General features: G+C 50.5%; 1 long non-coding RNA gene across 1 annotated transcript; it reads left to right on the top strand.

The window, feature by feature from the left end:
* Positions 1 to 3,547: 3,547 nt before the first annotated feature.
* LOC135292905 (uncharacterized) lies at positions 3,548 to 4,508 on the top strand. The gene is made up of 3 exons (XR_010355065.1): positions 3,548 to 3,691; positions 3,804 to 3,945; positions 4,263 to 4,508. It is a non-coding gene; the product is annotated as an uncharacterized LOC135292905 (long non-coding RNA).
* Positions 4,509 to 7,492: the final 2,984 nt, after the last annotated feature.

A 7,492-nucleotide genomic window follows, 5' to 3' on the forward strand; every position in this document is an offset into this window, starting at 1 on the left:
TTACAGTATGGTACTGATGGAAATGGTAATTCTCCTTCTCCCTTTTTGAATTCACAGGCTAAGGTCAGAATATAACAGCTCTTTGACCAAAACAGTTCTGCTTTTCCTGTTTGAAGTATTCCTCCTCAAGGAGATGTTTTATTTAGGCAGTGCTTGAAACCAGTGATGTAAGCTTTGCCTTATTTCTTAATTAAGTGTTATTCTTTGTACATTTCTTGGATCATGTGAATTTTCCCAAATCATTACCACCCAGTCCCCGTTTGAAAGTCAATTTGGTATCACCCAGTTTAAATGTGATAGTCCATTCTTCAGGTTCCTTCACAAGTCCTTTGATTCTGCTGGCATGAATTCACCCTCTTCCCATGGTTTGGGTTGCTGTTTCAGCAGTATCTGGAAAGGACTTCTTAACAGTACAGTGATAAAAGAAAGACAGTACTGCATTAACTTTTACCATTAACTTTTTTCCCCCAAAACTTTCTGGTTTAGCTAAAAGCTTTTTCCACAGCCGCCTCTTCTTCTTGTATCCAGCTGTGCTAATAGCTGCAGAGGCAAATTCTTCTTTCTGTGAACTACAGTTAGTTAAATAAGAAAGGCTGGACTGATTTTAATGCAAGATGTATCACATCTATTGCTTTTTTACTTTTTGGGCACCATTTAACTGTTTTAGTCTTACATATTCCTTCCTCAGAACAAAAGCCTCCTCTTTTTAACAGCAAACAAAATAAAAAACTTCTTACTTTAAAAAGTAAACCACTTTGTAAGGTTTGGAGAGTCAGCAATCTCTGCCTTGATTTTATCTGTTAGTGCTGGCCTCTCTCTCTCTCCTTTTCTCTCTCTCTCATTTTTTCTCTCTCTTTTTTTTCTCTCTCTCTCTTTCTCTCTCTTTTTTTCTCTCTCTCTCGACCCACTTGCTGGGACCGATGCTGCCATCCTGGACTCGGGACCCTGATGGTCTGGGAGCCACCCCAGCAGTTCCACCACTGAGCCAGCCCACTCCTGGGCAGCAAACCTGTATGATCTGGGCCCAGCACTGCCACCAGGTCACCTCCATGAATCGGTCCCTGCTGCAGCCCCTGAGACCCCACCACTCATATGGGAGCGGTCAAACACCTCCCAACCTTGACAACCCAAACTTTGCATCTCTAGGTGCTCCTGACATTCTTTTTCTTTCCTTAGCCAACATATCCTCTTTCCCTTCAAGGAGGGCCCGTTCTGCTAAATCTGTTTCAGACCCTGGTTTGGCATTGAGCAATCTCCTAAGGACTACATGTTAAGACCTTTCTCTGCCCTTTATTCAGAAACCTTATTCACACTTGTGATAAACAAGTCAACTAAATTTAAGGATCATATAATTATCTTTATTATTTTTGCAAGCAAGAATAAGGCAAGGACAGCGCTGGGCGGCCCGGAGTCTCCGCTCCACTTTGGCTCACAAAACTCCTATCCCCTGAGTCCACCCTTTATTGCCTTCTTCTCCGGGTTTAGGGATGACGTGATCTGTCTTCTGCACTTGCTCATTCAGTTGCTAGGGGGTCTTTTTCTGCCTTCTGGTGGTCGTGGGATGAAGGCTTAGTCCCCCTTAGTCTTCCTCTTTGTGAACGCTGGGTGAACTTATGCCTTATAAGGCATATCTATACAGAACACTATACACTTTCTGCAAGCTAAGCAATTCTTACTAGTACTATACACTTTCTGCAAGCTCAGCAATTCTAGCGAGTTTAAGGATTGTTATTACAGTTACTTCTCATTACTTTTCTTTCACAAGGCATAACTTTACAATGGAATTCCCAAAGTACTATAGTAAACCAGCAACCATATGTATCTGCACAAGAAGTTTTCTTTTGGGTTTTTTTTTTTTAGCTACTTAACTATTGTTTTATATTGTATAGTTATTTAGCTATTGATTTAATTAATGAAAAAACGTATTACTACTTATTACAAATCCCCAATACCTTTTTTTACCAATTTTCTTCATTAAATCTTTCTAGTTCTTTCTAAGCAAGCATTAAATAAGCTGCCTCATCAGTTAAGCTATGTGCACTAATTATAGGTGCTAACTTCCTTAGTTTCTTCATCATATTCCAATTCATAATGAATAGAACTGCTGACAAAATAAAACCAAGCACAGTCAATATCAACAGCACAACAATGGGATGGCATATACTGTTTAGGACCCCTGCGGCATTAGGAGACAAACCGAAAAGGGTATCCCACTGGATGTCACTCTGGAAATGCCAGTGGCTCAGCTGAGAGCTCTGGCAGTGACTGACACTGCACTGAGAGGGGCCACAGTCCTGCAAGGGGCTTTCATCAGGAGCAAAGAGCAGCCTGGAGGGTGGGCAATGCTGGATCTGTACCACTGCGTGCTCATCCTTCACCTGAATGTGGAGCTGCCCCCAAAGTTGCCATGGATCACTTTTTCTTTTTCTCCTCTTGGGTATATTTTGGAGCAGCTGTTCTATGTGGCTTTTGATGGTGATCCTGTGGCAAGCAGCCATTTGCCTGCTGTGCTATCCTCACAACTAATACTAACTCCTCATTCCCTGTAGTTTTATTTGGGGTTTTTGATCTATTTGTTGGACTGGTTTGCGTGGGTTTGTTTGTTTGTATGGGTTTTTGTCTGATTTGGTTTGAGGATTTTGTTTGCTTTTTTAGAAATGACTGGTGAAGTTTTCCAAACTCAAGAAAATGTAAAGCAGGCTTGACTTTGCCGAAATTACTTTGGGCTGGGTTTAGCTGCATCCCCCAGGCTCAGGATCACTAGTATATTTTCAGGTTTTGCTCTGCATATCAGCCTGCCCAGAAGCTGCTTGGTGTTTCACAAATGGAGAAGACAATGGACATTGTGCCAAGCTTCCTTTCAAACAGAAAAACCTGGGTCAGCATGACAGAAAAGAAGAAACAAAAAATCACCAGTTAGAAGAGAACCAGTGTCCCACCCTCTTCCTCTCCACTGTTATTAATTTTGTACATTTAGAGGCAAACGTGGGTCTAAAGCTTGCATCTCTCAGTTCCTGATGCTATTTGCTACCCTGCAGCCTTGACTGGCCCTGATGTGACTGAGTGCTGGGCAAGTGGGGCTGGGGATGCTCAGCCTGGAGAGAGGAGACACTGGGAGGCCTCACTGTGGCTCTGCAGGACTGGAAGGGTCCCGCAGGAAAGAAGGGGACAGAGTGTTCAGCAGGGCCTGTGCTGACAGGACAAGGGGGGATGGCTTTCAACTGCAGCAGGTTGATTGAAGCTGCATCTAGGGAAGCTGCTCTTTTCCACTGGGGGTGGTGGGGCACTGGCCCAGGCTGTGCACAGAGGCTGTGCATGCCCCATCCTTGGCAACAGGGCTCTCAGCAGCAGGCTCTGGGGGAAGACTGCTCAGCTGGGAACAAGATGTTGTTCTTCAGGCTCCCTTGCAAGCCCAACCGTTCAGGGACTCCATCATTCCATGGTCTCCACTGTCCACTTCAGATGGAGCCTGGGAACTGTGATGTCACAGCCCACGCTCCAGCTGGAACGTCCAGCGCCCAGCAAAGGGCACAACACAACCCTTGGCTGCTGTGTTTGCACACTCTTCACCCTGCTCCTGCCCACTCTGCTGGTCACCTGCCCCCTGATAACCCCATCACTCCTGAAAGATCCTGAGTGCCTGGATTTTGTCATCCAGCCCTGCAGGATGCTCCCATTTGTCCTGAGGAAGGTATGGTGCCATTCCATGGAGGTGGACACTCCCCACCTGCCTGGGTGGGCTGGAGCTCTGTGGGGATGGAGTGGGACAGGGACCCCACTCTGAGGTTTTGCTACCTCTGCAGGCTGTCCCAGATGGAGAGGAGGAGATGGAGGTAGATGCAAAGATTGATTTGGAGGAGGAGATGGAGGTGGATGTGGAGGTGGAAGAAGAGATGGACGTTGATACGGACGAGTCCATTGAGGACATGGACATTGATTAAAAAGGTGAGGAAGAGGCCATGATCTTGGCATGAAGAGCAATGCCAGCAGCAGGACAGGCAGAGTGGGTCTCCTGCTGCCAGGCTGGGGCTGGGCTGGGTGCTCCCTGCTCAGGGACATTGTAGCCAGGGCACTGGATTCTGGTGGCCATCCACAGCCTGTCCTGTGCCTGCTTTGCTCCACACAAGCTCCATGCCAGACCCAGCCAGGCTCAGTTCTGGTAGCAGAGTCCTGCTGCTGGGCCAGCATGTGCCAGCCTGGGGGCACATGCAAGAGCCCTCTGTGCCTGACTGGAGTGACCGTGCCATTTGCTTTTCTTCCAGGTGCGATGGACATCACAGAGACACCACCCTTTTGTATATATGTTCTTCAGTTTGTTGTTGTTCTTTAGAATATAGATTGTAGGGCTATTTTTGACTTCTGTAAATACGTTTCCCATAGTTTTGTTAGGTAGGTTTTTCTGTATATATGTTCTATCGATTGTTGTTGTTACAAATATTCTTACAATGTAAATGTGTTCTGTATTTTTGCTGTTGTTCTTCTGTAATAAACAAATTTTATTTTTCACACCCCAGTTCTCCTTGCATTTGCTTCAGGCACAGGCAGCATTTTGCAAAGTTGTAGTTTCCACTTGCTCCAGGTTCCCAGGGCTGGAGGTCCCTGCCATAGCCACCCCAGTCAGGGTGGAGTTTGGACATTTTGGCGTGGCTGTCCCCAGTGTCCCTGTGGTGTCCCGTGTCCCCAGTGTCACTGTGTTCCCTCTGTCCCCAGAGCTGGAGCAGTCCCTGGGCGCCATTTTCTGGCCCTTTGGGCAGATTTTGGACATTTTGGTGCGGCGCAGTCTCCGCCTGCAGGGCCAGGCCTTCGTCCCCTCCGAGGAGATGAGCAGCGGCACCAACGCCCCGCGCTCCCTGCAGGGCTTCCCCTTCCACGGCAGCTCACGGGAGACAGAGACTGGGGCAGTTCTGGCATCTTGGGAAAGAACGGGAATTCTGGGGGAAACCGCCCAAATCTGCCCTCAGATATCCCCAAAACCCAACTTGAAATCCCTCCAAACTCACCCTGAACACCCCAAAGCTTTCCCTGCTACGACAAGCCCATGGTGAGACAGAAATACTGGGAAAATCCTGGAATTCTAGGAAAAACCCAAAAATCCTGAGGGAAAAAACCAACCCAGAATTCCCCCCAAATCCCATCAGGAATCTCTGAAATCTAATTGGGATCACCCCGAAAATCCAATCAGGAACCTCCCAAAGCTTCCCCTTCTATGCCAAGCCCATAGTGAGACAGAAATGCTAGGGGAAATCCTGACATTGTGGGAAAAAATCCAAAATCCTGAGAGAAAAAAACAAGCAGGAATTCCCCCAAAACCCGATCAGGAATCCCTGAAATCTAATTGGGAACACTCCCAAAATCCAACCAGGAACCCCCCCAAAGCTTCCCCTTCTATGACAAGCCAAATGTGAGACAGAAATTCTGGGGCAAAAAACTCAAATTCTGTGAAATAATCCCCAAATCTGGGGGAAAAAAACTGAATTTGTGCGTAAAAACCCAAAATCCAGCCTCGGATAACCCCAAATCCAACCAGAAACCACCTGAATTCACCCCAAATCCACCAAAGCTTCCTATTCTATGACAAGCCCACGGCGAGAGAGAAATCCAAGGAGAAATCCTGTAATTTTGAGGACAATCCTAAAATTCTGGGGGGGAAACCCCCCAAAATCCTTGGAAAGAAACCCCAATCCAGTCTCAAGTATCCCTGAAATCCATGCTAGAACCTCCCCCAAAGTTTCCCCTTCTGGGACAAACCCATGGTGAGAGCAGAATCCTGGGTAAAATACCCCAATTTTGGAAAAAATCCTGAATTTCTGGGGAAAAAAACCCCACAATTCAGTTGGGAACCCACCCAAAAACCCGTGGAAAACAACCAAATCCAGCCAGGGACCCCCCAGAATTCACCCTGAATCTCCCAAACCTTCCCCTTCTACTCTAGAGTGAGACCCAAACCCAGGGGAAAATCCACAGATTCTTGGAAAAACATGAAATTTTGGGCAAAAGCCTGAAATCTGGGGAAGAAATGGAAATGCAGCCAGAAATCCACCCCCAATCCCCTGGAAATGACCCCAAATCCCTTTTGGAACCTCCTAAGTTCCTCTGAATTGCTCCAAAATCGCGAATTTCCCCAAATTCCTTCTAGAACTTGCCAAAATCCCTCAGAAACGTCCCTAATTGCTCTTGGGACTGCCCCAAATCCTGTCTGGAACCTCCCCAACTCCCTCAGAAAGCCCCAAATCCTGCCCAGATCCCCTCAGAATTCCCCCAAACCCCTCAGAAAGCCCCAAATCCCCTCTGGAACCTCTCCCAGATCCCCCCAAAATCCTCAGGAACAGCCCCAAAACCCCCTGAACCATCCCCAAACCCCCTGGAGCGATCCCAAATCCCCTGGAACCACCCCCCAGTCCCCGGGAGCGTCCCCAGATCCCCTCTGGAGCCTCCCCAGGTCCCTCTGGAGCCTCCCCAGATCCCCTCTGGAGCCTCCCCAGATCCCTCTGGAGCCTCCCCAGATCCCCTCTGGAGCCTCCCCAGGTCCCTCTGGAGCCTCCCCAGATCCCTCTGGAGCCTCCCCAGATCCCTCTGGAGCCTCCCCAGATCCCCTCTGGAGCCTCCCCAGATCCCCCTGGAGCCTCCCCAGATCCCTCTGGAGCCTCCCCAGATCCCCCTGGAGCCTCCCCAGATCCCTCTGGAGCCTCCCCAGGTCCCTCTGGAGCCTCCCCAGATCCCCTCTGGAGCCTCCCCAGATCCCTCTGGAGCCTCCCCAGATCCCCTCTGGAGCCTCCCCAGATCCCTCTGGAGCCTCCCCAGGTCCCTCTGGAGCCTCCCCAGATCCCCTCTGGAGCCACCCCAGATCCCCCTGGAGCCTCCCCAGATTCCCCCTGGAGCCTCCCCAGATCCCCTCTGGATCCTCCCCAGATCCCCTCTGGAGCCTCCCCAGATCCCCTCTGGATCCTCCCCAGATCCCCCTGGAGCCTCCCCAGATCCCTCTGGAGCCTCCCCAGATCCCCTCTGGAGCCTCCCCAGATCCCCTCTGGAGCCTCCCCAGATCCCCCTGGAGCCTCCCCAGATCCCCTCTGGATCCTCCCCAGGTCCCCCTGGAGCCTCCCCAGATCCCCTCTGGATCCTCCCCAGATCCCCTCTGGATCCTCCCCAGATCCCCCTGGAGCCTCCCCAGATCCCCCCTGGAGCCTCCCCAGATCCCCTCTGGAGCCTCCCCAGATCCCCCTGGAGCCTCCCCAGATCCCCGGGCAGCCCCAGATCCCCCTGGAGCCTCCCCAGATCCCTCTGGAGCCTCCCCAGATCCCCGGGCAGCCCCAGGTCCCCGGGCAGCCCCGCAGAGCCCTGGCAAAGCCCCAAATGCCTCTGGGCAGTGCCCGCAGTCCCTGCTGGAGATGCCCCAAGGGCCTGGCATGGCCCCAATGCCCCGGGCGGGAATGTGCCGTCCCAGCGGATCCAGCACGCCCGGCCGGGCTCGGCCAGCCCGGCCGAGGGGAAGGGA

This window comes from Passer domesticus, unplaced genomic scaffold (assembly GCF_036417665.1).
Source record: "Passer domesticus isolate bPasDom1 unplaced genomic scaffold, bPasDom1.hap1 HAP1_SCAFFOLD_58, whole genome shotgun sequence".
In the NCBI taxonomy this organism is placed as follows: domain Eukaryota; kingdom Metazoa; phylum Chordata; class Aves; order Passeriformes; family Passeridae; genus Passer; species Passer domesticus.